The 19,472-nt window shown below is 36.7% G+C and overlaps 1 long non-coding RNA gene across 2 annotated transcripts in view; it reads right to left on the bottom strand.

Moving 5' to 3' along the window:
- The window catches only part of LOC110828484 (uncharacterized), a 321,029-nt gene that overhangs the window by 94,882 nt on the left and 206,675 nt on the right, over nucleotides 1-19,472 (bottom strand). The window contains exon 4 of one of the 2 annotated variants that reach the window (XR_015534543.1): nucleotides 687-840. The exons of the other annotated variant lie outside the window; for it this stretch is intronic. This is a non-coding gene — a long non-coding RNA (uncharacterized LOC110828484). Of the gene's footprint in view, nucleotides 1-686; nucleotides 841-19,472 lie in introns of those variants that run through there. 2 annotated transcript variants of the gene reach the window in all.

The raw sequence follows: 19,472 nt of genomic DNA, 5'->3' as shown, positions 1-19,472 counted from the left end.
AAGAGGCAAAAAAGTTATTGACTGAGCACACAATTTCCCTTTTAAGAAGGCCTTACACCGTGGACAGTTTGTATATTTTAATGTTTACGTTTTGAGATACGGCACAGTAAAATAAATTATCCTGAACTAAAATAGTTTCGGGCTTTGTCCGAATACAGTATAGCCTAATTTTATTATCGTCACGAATAAAATATTCGTGTGTTATTACTTCTGAAACATATTTTAACTTTCTTAAATGTTCAATGGACTTACTGGCTGTTCTTAAGTTATGACTTTGTCTTTTCTAACGAATAATTTAAAACAAATACTGATATCAACACATTTACTCTTTTCATACTGACGTAAAAGAACTATGCATAAAATAATTTCTGGTTTCTAAATCCTTAGTACGAACCTTCTGGAAAAGGGGCTGTATTTTCTTACGTAAATTTACAATTACTATGTAGAGGATAAATCATTTTAGGCTATATATATATATATATATATATATATATATAACAAATTGTCCGCGAAATGTTATGAGAGGTAGTGAAAATCTGAAACAATATTCTGTTGGTAATGTAGTTACTTGTGTTTCTTCCGCCACTTTATCCAAGCACACGTTGTCCTGTGCCCTTATTCGTCATTCCCATCCCCCGTACCGGGATGTTTGTTCGTTCATCCGTACCATTATTTCTCTCCTCCCTTATTCTGCGCCCAGCGCCATCGATCTCACTACCCGGCGTGTCTTCCTTCTGGATACTACACCCAGTGACAACGTTCTCGCTACCCTATGTCAGTCTCCATTTTTTCTTACGACTCCTTCAGGATCTGTCTCCAGTTCGCAGATCGCGGTGACATCTGAGATTGAAACACGGAAAGAAAAATGAAACAGAAAGAAGCAAAAAGAAAAAGAAAGTAAATTGGTTGGAATGCTTCAATCGTACTCTGAACTACCACTCCATACGTTTCCACAAAAGTGAAAAATGGGCCACTCCGCTAATGAAAGGAAGGCTAAGCTGACCGATATTATCTTCAACGTCTTTCCTTGGAATAAGACCGATAGAACATTTATTTCCGCATGTTCTGTACTCGGCGCAACCTTTCGTAAGGACCGATTTAGTGTATTCCAGGATAAATTTAACGAAAGCAAAAAATCTGAAGTTACCTTATAACGCATAATTTCCTTTAAAACACACCAAAGGCTAGTAGGTCCAACAACTAAACATTAATCACTCCACTTATGAGCATAGTTTTCATAGAGTTTCTATCTACGTTAATTTGTTAGATACGAGGAGCGTCCCAAAAGTAAGTTTCCCACTCGTCCCACAGCTAGCAAATCTTATATTGAGCGAAGCGACTGTGCGTACGTGATAGAGCAATGACGTAGCATGGCGCATGCACTAACGGTACTTCCCGCGTTCTCACAGTAGCATCGTTGCAGCTGTTGAAGATGGAGGTTCTTATTCCAGCTCCCGCCGACTGTGAAGTGCGGTCAGTGATAAAGTTTTTGAATGCACAGAGCATAGCGCCGATCGAAATTCATCGTCAGCTGTGCCGGGTCTATGGGCCTAACGTTATGAGCAAGCAGATGGTGCGTCGCTGGTGCAGACAATTTTCAGCGACGGGCCATTCAGAACAAGCGGCGCGGGATGCTTAGTGCCGGTATTGTCTTCCTGCACGATAACGCTAGGCCGCACACGGCTCGACGGACAGCAAGTCTCCTGCAGGAGTTCAGCTGGGAGGTGTTTAATCATCCACCCTACAGCCCGGACCTCGCTCCCAGTGATTTCCATCTTTTTCTACACCTCAAGAAATTCCTGTCCGGTCAGCGTCAGCGTTTTGAGAATGACAGAGAGGCGGAGATGGTTGTCACACAGTGGTTCCAATCCCAGGCGGCAGACTTCTACGACACAGGTATTAAAAGTTGGTCCCACGGTATGACAAATGTCTCAATTCCGGTGGCGAATATGTTGAAAAATAGCTGGACACTTGCTGTATCTGTTGCAATAAATATTTCCATGAAATTGTGTTTTGTTTCTGTAAACGGCCCCAGGGAAACTTACTTTTGGGACGCGCCTCGTATAATCACAACAATTCGCAATGCAGCCATGTTTATAAATGTTAACGTAGAGACATGTATCATATACAGTTTTATAGATAAGTTTATGATCTAGTTTATATGAAACTTTATACAGCTACCTCCAATAGTTCTTTAGTTACTGTTATCAAGTCGCATATTTCGATAGGCTTACTGTCCACTTTACAAATATTACCTGAATCAAATACGCATTCTTTTAGAGCATCTGTTGTCAAGCCATGATTTCGGATCATATATCGTACATTAAGTGGCGTTAGTGTCGCTTCCATATCACAAGTTAGCAATGCAGTTATGTTGATTTTACTGATGGCATAAAACAAAACAAAAACAAAAATTCCAACGTCTATTGGCACGACGTTTGTACTAAGTTTGATAAAAATCCGGCAGTTGGTTTCTGTAATTCTTGGTATGACAAGAACACGGACGGAAAAAGAATAATATATTTCACTAAGCCTATATTTTCTTGTAAATACCTAGAGTGTGATAAATTTGTAATAACTTTACAAATATACGAAAACCTTTTCTATGAAATAATTCTCTGAAATATGTCTAATTTTACAACACAATGTCTGCTTAATATAAACAAGATGCATAATGCAATCAAGGTATAAAATCAACCACAATAAGTTTATACAACATAGAAACGAAATAAGATAAAGATAGTTCTCTTCTGAGTTGTAGCGGCGCTTCAGATGTCCTCGCTGCCTCCATCATCAGGGCACATACACCACCGTGAGAACTTCAAACTTCATCAAGTGACATAATAGTATCTATTATAAAGCATTTGACAGAGTGTAATTAAGGTGAAGTCCATGGAGGAAAATTATTTTTGAGAAGCTAATAGATGCTCATGTGGTAAGTAAATTTTCTCCCTTTTCAAAGACGTGGAAGGTTCAACCAAGTTTTTCTAATAACTGCTACTCCTGAAGATTTCTGTCTTCTGGGTTGTTGCGCTGTGTAGTCTGGTCGATGTTTACCAACGTTTCAGAGGTCATACTGCCTCCATCATCAGGGCGATGAGTATGAAGATTTCTGTCTTCTGGGATGTTGCGCTGTGTAGTCTGGTCGATGTTTACCAACGTTTCAGAGGTCATACTGCCTCCATCATCAGGGCGATGAGTATGAAGATTTTTGTCTTCTGGGTTGTTGTACCATGTAGTATGGTAGATGTTTACCAACGTTTCAGAGGTCATACTGCCTCCGTCATCAGGGCGATGAGTATGAAGATTTCTGTCTTCTGGGATGTTGCGCTGTGTAGTCTGGTCGATGTTTACCAACGTTTCAGAGGTCATACTGCCTCCATCATCAGGGCGATGAGTATGAAGATTTTTGTCTTCTGGGTTGTTGTACCATGTAGTATGGTAGATGTTTACCAACGTTTCAGAGGTCATGCTGCCTCCGTCATCAGGGCGATGAGTATGAAGATTTCCGTCTTCTGGGTTCTTGCGCTGTGTAATCTGGTCGATGTTAACCAACGTTTCAGAGGTCATACTGCCTCCATCATCAGGGCGATGAGTATGAAGATTTTTGTCTTCTGGGTTGTTGTACCATGTAGTATGGTAGATGTTTACCAACGTTTCAGAGGTCATGCTGCCTCCGTCATCAGGGCGATGAGTATGAAGATTTCCGTCTTCTGGGTTCTTGCGCTGTGTAATCTGGTCGATGTTAACCAACGTTTCAGAGGTCATACTGCCTTCGTCATCAGGGCGGTGAGTATGAAGATTCCTGTCTTCTGGGTTGTTGCGCTGTGTAGTCTGGTCGATGTTAACCAACGTTTCAGAGGTCATACTGCCTCCGTCATCAGGGCGATGAGTATGAAGATTTCTGTCTTCTGGGTTGTTGCGCTGTGTAGTCTGGTCGATGTTTACCAACGTTTCAGATGTCATACTGCCTCCGTCATCAGGGCACCTGATGACGGAGGCAGTATGACCTCTGAAACGTTGGTAAACATCGACCAGACTACACAGCGCAACAACCCTGAAGACAGAAATCTTCCTACCCACCGCTGTGAAAACCTCAAATCTTACATAACTGGTACTCCTACTTATTACAAAGTTAGACAGTTCGAACAGATGCTATGACACAAAAAAGGTATCCAACGCCTTCAGTTACGTTCAGACTTGCACGGACCGTTTGTACTGTTTAAGTGTGTGTCTGAATGAATCAGCAATATATTTAAAAACGTTGGTATGTTGAGCGCCGACTCTACGTCCTTTTTGTTTATTTCTAGGTTAATTGCAGGTTTCATTTGCTTCTTAATTTATCATTATAATTAAGCAGTCAAGGATTTATACCGCTTTTCGGCCCGTTCCGGCCTTATTCATCCGAAAGTTTCTTTAATGTCACATTCTCTTTCCCAACTCATATAGATTGTAATTGTTAATTTTCTCCTGTCTGTCTACATTTTGAATCCATGTTTTATATTCCACAATGCTGCCCAATATAGGCACTGTGTTTAGTTCTTCTTATATAACTTCATTTCTTTATAGTTCTTCCAAGTGTATTTTACTGTTCTTATGAATTCCTTTTCAGCGGCTGTATATCTGTTTTCTTCTTTTGTTTCCATTGTCCACTTTTATTCACTCCCATATAAAAATGTCAGTAAAGCCAAGGTATTATAAATTTTTATTTTAGTATGTTTGTGAACTCTTGATGGTTTATAAACTGAATTGGTACTTCCTGTAACTTCTAAAAAATTTCCTTTATTTTGTAGCCATTTTTTCTTCTTATATGTCGTACATAAATATACTTTTCTCGGTTTGTCATCCTAAACTTGGACATTGATTCACCCAGTTCAAGAGCGGATTAGGTCGTCTCCAAATAGACGTGTGTTTAAAATTGCATTTCTTTAAATTTGTCAACTTCTCTCTCACATATGACACATGCTCTTTACTGTTTTCTGCAGTTATATCACAATTGAGTAGAACAGAAATGATCATATAGCCTTAAACCACTGGGAAAAGAGTATTGTATGAAACTACAGACAAGCCACCTTTTAACAAGTCAATTTTTCAGTACAAAAATATGCCCGAAGTTCTGAGTTTGCAACGACATTGTGCTAAAGCTGTGACTGAGTTAAACCAACTCAGGACAGGTTACAATGGTGTCCTTCTGTGAGCACTGTAGCCAAATGGATTTTGAGTTCCTTAAAGAAGGCTCTCATATGAACGTTTAACGGAATATTCTTCATGTTTAATCAAATGTTATGTAATCCGATAAAATTTGTTTAACATTGTCTTGCCTACTGCTAAATAAAACAGAAAGAACTGTTTGAATGCAGCAACAGATATTTCACTAAACGTCTTAAGAATAAAATAAATCCAGACAAGAAGAGCCAATGATTCTATGCGCGATACGTCGTACACAAGACGAAAAAAATCGAACCTACAACTGGCTTTGGACCTGTAGCTTATTCATAAAATAAAATAAGGGGGCATCGAAAATTTTACATATTTTAGACCATCGAGTGTATACAGTTATAGTTGTAAAATTTTTAGTTTAAATCTGTAATGTCCTTATGCTGTATTAGTTTTCGTCAAATTGCATAGTTACACCAATCGGGATTGTCGGGTGGCCAAGGGGGGGGGGGGGGGGGTTAAATGGGCATCTATAAATTGGGAACGTCTGTAAAGCCCCTTAAGCTTCATCGAACATTAGTTAATGAAGCTTGGGAAATATAGGGATACCTTCCTTGTTCCTTAATCACACCGCCTCATAGACACGTTTTGCTGTAGACTCATCAGATCTTTATTGGTCGGATCGGAAAGCGACAAAATTACAATCCCGATTACTCTTTTCTCTTCTCACTAAGCACAATGCATTCTCTTTATTCCATTTCTGTTCTTTTATATCTTTCTCTTCCACTGGGTTATTATTTGCTTCCCAATAAACTTGCAACAAAAGATATAATCGATTCTTGCTTTTTTTAATATCTTGCTTCGGCTGCAGCAGCCAGGGCAGAGCGTGACATTTAATATCTGGTTGCTTGGAGAATTCTGCCTCCAGGGGTGTTCTGTTGGGTTGAGGGACGATGAACTGCATGTGGGGTGGGTTAGTTTCAGCATCTGCACTTGATATTGCAGAGAAGTAGGAAGACAAGCCTCGGATTCAGTCCCCTGAGGCTCCAACTACTGATCTCGCTGTCAGATAAGGAGAGGGATCCAGAGTCTTCAAATGGAGTTTACATGCCATGGCATTGTTATAAGGAATGCGGAACTATACCACAGGCAATGGCTACGCAATTGATAAGCTTACATTCCTCGTTTATCACAACTTCAGAATTGAATAATATTGCTGATACTTTTTGTTTCTTAATCTTCAAAGTTATTATATTTTTATAGTAGCCTCGAGGTATCTAGGAGGGAAACTACCAATTACTGATAAATATTCTCTTCTGAAGGGTCTCTTTGTGCCTACAACTTCGAATACTTTACTGGTAGGCTATGGGATATTGTCCACAATTCAATATCCTAAGTACTAATTAAGAATTCTGAGCAGAAAATGAAATCTGGAAATTTCAGAATTTGAAATTTATAAATATAATGGTACATTGCCATACTCATTTTTGTGACACGTGTATGTTATAGATATGACAGTGTTCCTTAATATTTTCAATATGGTGGCATATTTAAAGGTTTTCCAGGCATGCCTCGGTATTTACTAAGATAAGATAATCGCAAATGTTGTTTATTTTTGCTTACTGCTTGTTCCATCATCTCCGCCTTCCAAGCGCCTTATTTTCACTGTTTAGATATGTTCTGAAACGTGCTAACAACTTTTGATAATAAAACTACTTTTTGAGAATATTAAATTACAGTAATTTTTCAGTACGATATGACTGTTCTTCTGTCAAATAAGTCTATTTATACCACACATACACATTTGCGGTAGACATTCTTCAGTAAATATTTGATGCTGATTATTCATAATTTTAAAAGTACATAATTATTACATACATTTTTAATATTTGACTTCACAAGACCATTTTTATTTTATCAGTCCAGAACAGAAACATTTTTCGGTCCATTTTAAAGATATGTTATTTTGTCTTACTAAACTCTTGCAGAAGAAAAGTATTAAAACGATACGAAGTTTTTAGTTATGACCATAATTTTCTTAAATCAGATTTTAATTTTTACAATAAACGCTTAGCATTTACTCCTGTTGGTTTGTATCAGTCCAGTATGATACTGTCTTGAAACATTATTAAACAGAAATGCAAATCACTCCACAATGTCAGATGTTATCTGCTCATTTCCTGTCTCGTGTTGTGGAGATAGAACTACCAAAATGATTTGCTCAATTTCAGCAAAAAACAGGGACAGAAATTCCATAGACGAGTCCTACTCAGCATGTGGCCCAATATAGATGACCTTATCCTTGGACGTTTGCACAACCATGTTCACAATGTTCTTCATACTTCAATATAATTGCTTTATAAATTATAAAAATTTTAATAAAAAATTAAAATATTGATATTTTAGCAACTGCTCAACATTTTCAGTAAATATATTCTCATAAAATTTCAGTACCTTCCGTTACTACGTTAGTGTCGCTCACGTGTTCCCACTGCCGCCATATTTATTTAAATTTTTGTAGAAATATAATAAGTGCAAGAGTGTAATTGTTGATAGTGGTTAGATGTTTACACCGTTGGTTCAAAAGTTATTTTTCTTACTGTGCTGAGGACATTGACAGGAAGATTCCGAAATAGTACAAAAAAAACAGCAGCATATAAAAAGGAGCCAGGTAATTTTCAGTTGTGTGGCACCGAAGTCATATTAATCTCGTGATATATCCTTAACTGGTCCCTGAATGGCACGTACATCCGGTCACAGTCAGTCAAGATGTATATCACGGACATGCAGCTACACTAGTCTGGATCGATAAGTTTGCTCAGCGCATAGACCAGGCCCGCTACTGGTCTGGTTCACGTTAAAAATTACGTACAGGAGTATAATAACAACATCCTAAGTATAACGTTTGTTTGTAAGGTAAAACTTCAACTTTGCGTAAAATTTTCTTTGGATACTCTTCATTGAATAAAATAATGTTTACAAAATATCCGGCTCTTAGAACAGAAAAAATTCCCCTTTACAACACGTAAGAATCTTCAAAAACCTCTAAAATCTAAAACGTAATCAATCAGGTAAACTATTGAATTTAAAAAATGGCTGTAGATATTAATATACATCCAAAATCTGTAATAATCACTGTTGGCGAAATTTTTATTTAGTGTCAACATACCACAAACCCTTGATATGAACCACATTGTACAGCTACGTGTTTCAATAGTCATCATAACAACAACAACAGTCTATTTGTAACTACGTAAATGCCATAGTATTCTGCACTATGCACATTTCATGATTTAGGTCCGCCAACAGAACTGAGAGAAGCCAACACATTTCTGCTGCTGTTAATTATGTTGAAACGATGAACATTGGACATGAGCCAACAGATTGCAGACAGTTCACATTTGCGAATTGCTGGTATCAGCGTGGAGGAAGTGGGGCAGTTGGCTGACTCTTCGATACAGTGAAGACTTAACATCAGTGGTATAATGTACCAAAGAGGACGGTCTAACATTACAGTATCAACAGCAGCTAATGGAGGCTGTGCATAGCCAGTAATGGACCACAACGAGATGTGCTTCCTCTTACAGAAAGGAGGAAGTTATTGTTCACTGAATCGTGTGGAAGGAAGCAGAAAGATATGAAGACAATATCCTCGAAGTACTTGGCAAGTGACAGAAGACAAGTCACATCTCTACTGTTTGTAACATAAAGAGCTCGGATTACAAAATGTGCATTTATTTCTAATCATTGTGTACTATATTCTGCTCTACAGTACAACAAGTATTTGAATCTTTTCTATATAAATTAAAATATTCTAAAATACTTAAACTAATAGTGGTAGAGGGGAGAATGAACGTGTTAAAGAATCTCCTACTTCAATGTTAACATCTCTTCCACGTACAAAATTCCATTCTCCTTAAGAGATTCTGATGGCCAGTCAACACAACGACATGGACGGAAATTCACGTTTTGTATTGTCGTTGCAATGAACTGGTGACCCATCCAAGACTACCTACTCCTTGATGATAATATTCACTACCTCATACTTAATTCTAAGATTTTAGAATAACTCTAACTCAGTCAAACATGTGAAATCAGAAGACAACTAATAATTAATAAAATTTGGTATCAACACATTTATTCTGTTGACAAGGGGTGTGAAATAGGTTCAAGTTAAATATCTCATAATATCTAAGTACCAGGTCATAAAGACTTATGCGGAAGTGGCGGTAAAATCTAAGGATTCTTTCGAACAACAGTGTTTAGAATTGAGTGGTCAGTTTCACGCTTCGGCCGATGTACTCACTTACCCAGTGGAAGAGATGTTTGGTGGGCCACAGGCGCGGTGGCAATAATTCTGCCGCAGCCGAGAAATGAACCCCTGCCGTAGCAAGTAACCAAAACACGTGAGGTATTTCGGTTCATATAGGATACAATCGAAATTACAAGCGCAACATAAATAGTTTCAAAACCTACACTTGAAGTCTCATGCAATGTACTGTGGAATGCGAATGTTCGCTGGGTCTACGATGTTCACAAAAGCTCTCCATTTGACTCCACTTAAATCTAGTTTAATACAGTCTAAATACCAAAGTTCAGTCATCAAAGATATGTTGTAATATTATCTTTCCGTCCACGCCTAGTTTATTTCAATATATCCGACTACAATTTTGTTAACATTGCCTAGTCAAAATTAAAACTGTATCATTTATTTATTTGCTTCCAACAGACAAAAGCTAATAAAATTACGGGAGGTTCTTACGATGTGATGTAAAACGTGAATAGTCAACCTACAATCCAACAAATATAAAATAATGTGAACATTCTCTTTTTTCATGTATTAACTAATAACAAGAGACAGACTATGCTGTTTACATATTAAAATGTAAAATATAACTCCATTACGTGTTAGCATTCAGTTATCCAACGCTTACGCAATTTTCAGGACGAAAATGAGTAAATTCTCAACCAAGATTTAAGAGTTTCCAATTATGAACAGAAATCTTGCCAGTTTACTAGGTCATCACTTGAGGATTACAAACCCTCTGCTCATGGAATAAAAATATTGTCAGACAAATTGGCCAAAGAACAGAAAAATTACTAAAGTAAGATCCTAAAACAATTAATACCATCGTCAGATAAGACCAACATCATGACAGTAGGATTTTAGACCTCTTCCATAATCCTCACAGGATTCCAGTGGTTAGTAAAATTAGAAACAGTTGCTTCTGAATGTCTCCACCTATATTCTTAAAAATTAAAAATTACTGATGACCATTGTTCCAAATGGAAAGTAGTTTCTGTAAAGATTAACTATGTTGTTTTGAATTATCATTTGTTACTAAACTTAACTCAGCTCCCTGCACTTCGAAGATTAGGTGTAAAGGACATTCTTTTACAAATAATTTCCCTTACTCGTCCTATCAGTACATGACGAAAGCAGTGGTGGCTGCACTGTCGTGTTTTCACCTGAACAGGCAAAAATTATGTAGCCAAGCCAAGATTTAATCAGGGAGATACTCAAGCCTTAGAAAATACCACTTTGGACACATGCGACGCGTCCTTAGAAAACTTCCTATGTTAGTCAGCAAGTTTGTTTGATTGAAATGTATTTATTTTTATGGCACACACAACACTTGCATACGATACGCTAATACATAGCAAGTCCCAGAGCACAGAAAGGCGGAAATAAGACTAGAAAATGTAACAAGAAAAAGACAAGGAAGACAGACGAGCAATAAGAACAGAACGAATACCAAACTTAATACAAAAGGAATGTAACAATGTTAAAAAAGAAAAATGAGTACAGAGAACGAAAATGGAATAAACAAGACAGCAAGAAATTAAACAAGAAAAATAAAGTGGAGAGAAGAGAAAATCAACTGAAAATAATACGAAACAACGTAAAGGAACAAATTCTAAAGAGATCTAAAATGAAAACAATGAGAAGGAAGGAACAGAAAATAAAGAAATATACAGGAGTAAAGCGAAAACACAGACGAAAGATAAAAAAGAATGGGAGGATGGATGCAAAGAGACATGCTACAAAGTATAAAGTAAACCAAGAAAACCAATTATATTAAAGAAGTCACAAAGAATCAAACACACGCACGTGCGTGCTTGCGAGCAAATGTGTGTAGCGTTAATTAAGCCTCGGATCTAGATGTCTTGAAACCGACAAAATTAACCGTCCTTGTAACTCCAAGATGAAATTACCGTCAGAAATTATTTTGTTAACTTACATTTCTTGTATGATTAAGCAACGCAGTTTTATATTAAAATAATAACGTTGAGTACGTGATTACCTATGTAATATTTAAACAAATTAACGGATATTTACAAACATGGTGGTATTAAAATTTAGTATGATTTTATGTTTTCACAGCGGTAAGTCTGAAGGTAGCTGTCTTCTGGGTTGTTGCGCCGTGTAGTCTGGTAGAAGTTTACCGACGTTTCAGGGGTCCTTACTACCTCCATCATCAGGGCGATGAGTAGTATACCTCATGATGGAGGCAGTAATCTTCTAACAGACTACACGGCACAACAGCCCAGAAGACAGCCACCTTCGGTATTTTTGTTGTTGTTGCACTAAATACCGCCTAACTTTTATACCATTTATTTCTATTATATTTATAATTCAAAGTTGACGGCTATCAGAACTTTTGAAGTGGGAGCTACACCAATGCCAATTAACAGTGTACCCAATCTTGACATTTTGTGTGGTAAGATTTCCTCAAAAAACATGAATCTTACCTAACGGTAACTTTTTTGTTGGGCGGAAAGCAACAAGAAGGCAGCCACGCGAAACTGGTACTATCTTTATGTTTGTTGGCTACAATTAATGGACCACTGTGAATTTTAAATTTTGTGCGGAGATAAATTATAAATATGTCTAACAATTTTATATAAAACATTTCTTACACACTAAAAACTACCTGCATGGCGTCGTTACAAAATTATAAGTTATGTGTAAAACATTTTAAGTCAGTATGAATCCGTTGCTAATTAGAATTATTTTAAGAAATTTAGCATTATTCTCAATAATTATGCTATAAGTTAATAGTATCTGCATGCACCATCGTATTTACTTAATCATTTGAGGGACAATAGCTTACAATTTCTTCCGACATCTGCTGGTTGTATGATTAATCTTATTTCAAACATTAAACAAATATCTATTTGAATCTCATAAAAATTGCGATTATACTTGAATAACAGACTACGAATCAAAGAATTAGCAGTGCATTCAATTGCATTTAATTTCAACTAGAGTATCGCATTCCACTGCAAACAGTTAAGTTGTTTTTCAGATAGACGCATTACAAAATGTCACGGTATTCCTAGCTATAAGGTAAATTTAAAATTAATGTTGGTAGAAAGACGCACGTGTAAAAGGAATTGCATTTCAGACGAAAGTTACAAGATAAAGCCTACAGCGTCACTCAAAATCGAAGCACTGTGGGTTAAACCCTGACGCCATCTTACTTTTAAGAATTCTTTAAATGCATTGGATTTAGTTTTATCGCCAGAGGGAAGTAAAAGACCAAAGTCTTGAAGCATGTTGGCAAGGTACGAATTGAAGAGATTTGTTACCTCAGTCAGAACGCTCTACAATCTATGTGTAGTCCAGCCGGATCACTTTCGTCCAGACATGTTATTTGCGTCTCGCATTAAGAAATATTTTAACCCGAGAGTAAAGCTGACGTACGAATACAAAAGGACATACAGTGGGAAAGAGAAGTTAACTGGCTCGTTCAATTGTACAAATCAAATCTAATATAAGATAAGGGGATACAGGAAAGCTTCAAAGTGGTAACTTTCTCGATATAGAAGTTTTAAGCTACTTTAATTAGACCCAAATCCCGTATCTAGGAAATTACATTTGTCCCACAAACAGTGAATCCGTTTTGCTACATCTGAAATTTTTGTGTTAAACCGTGCTGTAATTAGGACATTCGTTGGTTTAATTATCGCGTCCAGTTTAACCAACAACTGGACAGGGACTTCAGAATTCCGATACGCGACAAGACGATTATCTGAATTGGATAAACCTTTAATAATATAAAGGAAAGTAGTAACTGAATTAAATGGCGACTTTATTCCATATTTCAATGCATAATAAGCATTCAAACATTCAGTTTGGATAAAATCCCTTTCATACGCATTCAGCAGTTGGAATCGCACATTGTATCCCTCCGCCTTTAATTCAGGCCTCTTTTCTTTCATCACTTCCCTGTCTGTTCTTCCTGATTATTTGTCTGCCCTTTATTATATTTCTCTCTTTTACTATTTACGTCCCTCTTTCGCCTTTTCTCATTCTGTCTTCTTTCCTGTTTCTCTGAAACACCATTAAGTGCAAACCAAACCCCTTCATTAAAAAAGCAACTGAGTTACAATCTCCTGTCCTGTGTGTGTTTGTAAACTTATCTACAAATATCACAGAAGCTTCTTCAGCAAAATTCAGAGTTACAGCTACTATTAGAAAAAAACTTCCAAATCGGCGTCAATTTCAAGATATTGCTATAGAATCAACGTTCAAAAAACTTCTTTTTGGATATAAAACTCCCTAATTCTTCCTTGATTGAGACAACAGAAATATCAAAGAATGTTCAAGGTATAGGACAGAAAAATTTATTATCCACGCAGCTGGCCTTTTTTTTCATTTGGTGAAATACAAATTTACATTCCTAATTGTTATGTAGTAGTGAAATTAGTTCTTGTTCTGATTCCTCATCATGAGCGACACTCACTTCTTCCACTAAGTTCAGAAGAAAAATTAAAAGCCCGCGCAAGTGACTGAGCCCCCGCGCACTTCATCGGCTCCTCAAATCTGGCCCGTTCGTTTCGGTCCGTCCATTGTTCTCGGACAAAAATATTTTTTTTCCGGATCCGTCGCAATACCGAGATAATCGGAAATAACCGAGATTTCACAAAATCAACACGTCTTATTACATGAGACTCACCACGTCATTGTCTTTGCTGATTAAAGTGGTTTTTTATTTATAATAATCTATTATAACTTTCAGGAAGCATTTCAAAATTCAACGATGTTCATCACCGACAGTCCAAGTTGTACACTGAACTCCTGGCGAGAAGACTTACGCAGGGGATATATGAGAATATAGTTAAAATTTAGTTTTGTATATTTTATATTTATGTTTTAAATTTTTGATAAACAGGTGTATTGGAATAAGAGATCAGGATCAATATGATTCAGTTATTGGAGATAAGCATACGTGTAACATGTTCAAAATGTGATCTACAAAATACCTCTCAGAAGAATGGAATTATAGGCCTATCTCTTTGTAATCAATTTCTTTACTATTTTCACTTGTTTATTTTGGAAACGTCTTTGTAAGTATTAAGGCCGTTTTCAGACATTCTTGTACCACTTAACAAGTTCAGAGTGCCGTATACATTTCGTCTTCTGATGGTAAAAGTATTTCGGCAAACAGAAAGACCATCGTCTCAATTTGTAAAATTGTTCGCAGACGAAAGTAGGGTTAAAATCGCAGTTCCTAAACAACAGCGACACTTTGTTTCAACAGTTGGCTGTCCGTGCTACCTCTACATAAAAGTAGCGTGTTTAAATGGCACAAAAGTTTAAAGAACACAAAATCCGTTTATTCTTATGAACGTGGCTGAGTAATGTGTAAGCAAAGGAGGTTGTTTACTCCTAATGAAGAGAGCTTTAAGTCCAGGTACGTATCCAGTAGGAGATACGTCGTTCATGATTTCAACACGAAGGAAAGCTACCCGCGTTTGCCTTATATGTGAATTATAAATTTAGTCATTAATCTAAATATCGCGTTAGAATACACTTTCCTAACTAATAAAATTACAAAAGAAGGAGTCTAACAGCTACAAATATTGGGATGCAAATAATTGTTAGTCCCTAAATTCTTTAACAACACTTTATAAAATAAGATGGTTTGTTGCGCAAACTAAGATGAGAGAACGGTGTGTCGAAATAAAGAACGCTGTAATGGAATTTGCCTTCGAGGATATGAAGTTAGGCCTTGAGGAGCAGTATAATCACAAACAGGTCAGATAAATTTGGTACAACACATGTTGCAATGAATAGAATCATACCATCTTTGCCACCAAACCCAAAAGCAAACTTTGAAGTTCAAATTTATTGAAGACTCAACATGGCCTTTAAATTTTCATTATAAAAGGTTGTAAACGTAAAATAAATGTTCTCAATTTAAGGTATATTTGCACTAAATATTTAGCATTAAACATTTCTGTTTGAATGTTTCTATATAATATTTAATGTTTTAAATATAAATAATAAATTCAACTTCATCAAATTTTTTGAAGAATTAAAAATTATTTAAGTAGCATAATGATTATTATTGTAGCACTACATTTTCAACACTGGAATGTAGCACGTGTTACTGTAAATTATGAAAACCGCTTAAAACCTAAGTTGACAGGGTCATAATAAACGAGAGGATATTACCCCGAGGATGAAGTTTAAATGGTCGCAAACTACCAGGTCGTCAGCAAATTGCAATTTATTTCGTTTATTTATTTATTTGTTTTTGTAATTTGATGGTAATCCATCTTCGCTTTTCCTATTTAGCACTGAAAAATATCCTTAGAATGCTGCATACACTGAAGAAAGATAAGTTTGTTTGGATTATATGTAAAAAATAATATGAATTTTTATTTCCCACAAGGGTCGTTTATAAAAAAAGTATATTTTTGTGTGTTTTGTGCTCGTGTAAAGTCTATACATTATAAATAAAATATGTTTCTGCAGAAATGCAATAAACATATTCAAGAGCTGTTTGATGACTGTGGAGTATAACAGTGAACCAACGATGCGTCATTACTGTGTTTATACTTCTTTAATAAAGATGAAAATAAAAATTGTTTCCGTATGTAAGAGACTCATATCTATGGACTGCAAGGTCTGTTACAAAACGTACAGTAACAAACCACAAGGGAGAAATGCATATGTTTGTGAGACGGGTAACATACGTTTCTTGTACAAGACACATCTACCGATGGCAAGAAGTGAAGTTAACAGCCATCATCGGACATGATCTTACAACACATTTAAGTCTGACAAAACACGAGTAATGAGCGTACGAGACAGTGCGCAGTCACAATAGTACACATTTCGTGTCGTTAAATGTGAGCAGAATGATTAAGAACAATAGTTTCTTGTTGTTTTTTATAAGTCAGTTGCCTTAAAGTAAATTTTTGATAAGGAAATTTTTGTAAAGGTAATCGAAATTAAAAATGTAATGATAAAGACATAAATGTTCCAGACGTTTAACTAATCACTATGCCATGCAGACGAATGGGAGTATAGGAGGTATAGGTCACTCTTAACTTCGGCACTAGATGGGGTGAGTGATTAGCTTCATGCCCCGACCGCTTTATCCAAAAAGACGAAACCCTAATCTGAGTTAGTCTGGACATTGCGGCGTAGAGAAGTCCCGACCCGTCCTGAAACGACCACCAGTCGTCCAAACTGTATGTAATAATACAGATATAAATGAATAATCCTTACATTTTCATAAACGTTGTAATAAATAGGATATTTAGATCATAATTAAAATTTCAGGCCCATTTTGTGTAGTGCATCACTCTTAAACGACGCTCCGATTTTAGGGAATTTACTAATTTCGATTTGATTCTTTTTAGAGAGAATTATGTATAGCGAGGTGTACAGCATGAATTCGGGAATGAAAAATGTTTACAGAATTATAACTGAAAAGTCTGAAAGGAGAGATCACTCTCAAGGCATTGGTGTATACAGGAGTAAAATACTTATAGATGTCTTAGAGAAATAAGGTGTGGACTGGATTCATCTCTTTCAGGATTGAGACTGGTGGTGAGCTACAGTGAACACGATATTAAAACTCTGAGTCCCATAAAATGCTGGGAATATATTGACCAGCTGAGCATACTACCAGATTCTCATGAAATCGATCAGTTAAGTTGATAATGAACAGATATGGACCAAATTTCGAAGTCTCAAACAATTTTTAGTTTAGATACTTTTTAAAAATGCCATCACAATATGTTCAGTAGTTTATGAGATAAATCATGCGGACTGCCAGACGAGACCTCGGCTGTTTGCATTTACTTCTTGGAAAGAACTCGTAACAGTTTATCAGAAGACTTGAGTTATACACAACATTCTGGTGGACGCGCGAATTTTTCCAGGGCGTCCTGTGCTCAGAACTGCAATAGTACTCAGTCCCAAGTTAAACATCGATAACTTGCTTAACCATCATTGCGCCCTTGTCTGGCTGGGTAAATTAGTCCTTCCTACTTAGCGGAACACGTTTTGAGGGTGTTATAATGAATTGAAATGCTTTCTTCCTTCTTAATGTACTCAGAGACTGCACAGTAATTTCCCTTCTCAGTCCTGCAACTTCGCTGGGGCCACAGTTTGTGCTGTTCAAGCAACTTTTATAGAGGAGGAGAAAAATAATTTCAGCTTCTAGGCGCTGCAAACACTCGCCTGGTGTCCAAAACCACAACTAATTCTAATTTGACTATTTCACCGTAAGCGAATTCAGCTCAGCCTGGCCTGGAAATGGATTGGTAGTGGAGACCAAAATTTCAACCTCGAGATTCTTTCTGTAATAAGATTATAACGTCGTTCATTTCATCTTCGGAACTTTTTTTACAGCTCGGAAGTCTGCGGTGTGTAATTCTGTGAGTATATAAAAGTAATCCCAAGCTTCTTTATAGAATAATTTGCATATGCCATGCTTAGAAAAGAGGAAATCTTAAGGATAAAGTTTCCCTTTACCCAAAGACGCCCTGAATGAATACAGAGTGCAGTCCTGAGACGAATTGGTTCCCGCTCGGTGTCCTCTTTTAAGAATAGAGTGTATAATTCACCTACAGTATTCATGCAGTGAAGATTCACTTTTCAATCTGTAACCAAATTGAAAACGCAGTCGGTGAGTCAAAGAACGGCAGAAATTCAATACAGCACAACGCCATACTCTAAACTAACATACCAGAAAGTTGGTTCACGCTGTAACGCTTCTGTCTTGGATTTGGTAGGTGCCCGGTTAGAATCCCTGACGAGACAATGAGCAATCTGATGTTCCTCTCCCCCCCCCCCCCCCAGTCCCTCCACATAACGCCCTCTTCAAATTTTAATTCACATAGACACAAACATTCTAAATACCATCTTCAGTTGATTTACAGTCGTTAATTAACCCTCGATATATCAGTGAGAAAAACAGAAAGTTTCGGTGGAGTTATCACTCGTAATTAATATTCGGGAAATTCCGGGTTCGAATCTGGGATGAGGTTTTCCTTCCAGAAAGTGATGGGATACCATAAAATAGGCTACGGTAACTTTCTTCTACATCGTTTCCAAATCTTCGCTCGCCTTAGTGACTTCCTCAAAATAAATTTATCTTGTGCAAATGCTTGTGATAATGAAAATCATGTGATTCTATTCACATAATACAATGAAATTAAAAACATGTAAAACCAAAATGATGTATCGTGCATTACACAAAGTTAGTAAAGTGTCCCGTATCCGGTCCTATTTTAACTGGTATCGTTGAGAAACATTAATAAAACTTTTCGAAATCAAATTTAGTGAAAATATGCTCACTTTTTCTCTAGTTATAGGCCCTACACACTGATAAAATGAGACAGTGTCTGACAAATAAACATGATGGAGCTAACAGGCACACGGAAATGGTAACTGACGGTGCCTTCATGAGGGAGGATAGATAGTTGATATGACAGGATTATTTATTACGAGCGCCTTGACTTAGGAAATTAATTTTTGATTTATGCTCACGCGAATATTCGGAAATTGAACCCTCTTAAAACGAGGAGTTCGAGTTCCTTCTACTTAAGCTTTCACGCAAGAATTAACATGAAAATATTACCCTTACACTTTATCAACTCTGATGGACAGACCACAAACTAATTAACATTGTATCGCTACTGTGGAGATAGCGCCATCTACTAACTTTTTGTGCAATTTTCTGCCCTTCACATATGATACTAGTGGACTTTCCACAATTTAAAAACCGTCCGAAATTGCGCTGAGTTGTTTTCGGAAGCAAAGCCTAACACAGTTCATTTATTCCAACACATGACAAATAATCAGCGGCAATTTTAATTATTTTCTTTCTATAATTCCGAAGTTGTTGGACTGCAAATTAAAGCACAGTGTGATTTTCGCGAAATTTCAATCCGTCTACACGGATTGAAATTCTTAAATTACTCATCTGGCATGGTAGAATAAAGTATCTCACAGAAAGTTGTGTATTTAAAATACACAACTTTTACCTAGAATCAGTGATCCTTGT

The sequence above is a fragment of the Zootermopsis nevadensis genome, unplaced genomic scaffold (assembly GCF_977971745.1).
Source record: "Zootermopsis nevadensis isolate Lab colony 2312 unplaced genomic scaffold, Znev_1.0 Znev_ptg000010l, whole genome shotgun sequence".
NCBI classification, from domain to species: domain Eukaryota; kingdom Metazoa; phylum Arthropoda; class Insecta; order Blattodea; family Termopsidae; genus Zootermopsis; species Zootermopsis nevadensis.
Note: the sequence above shows the minus strand (reverse complement) of the source record. Positions and strands in the feature narration are given on the sequence as shown.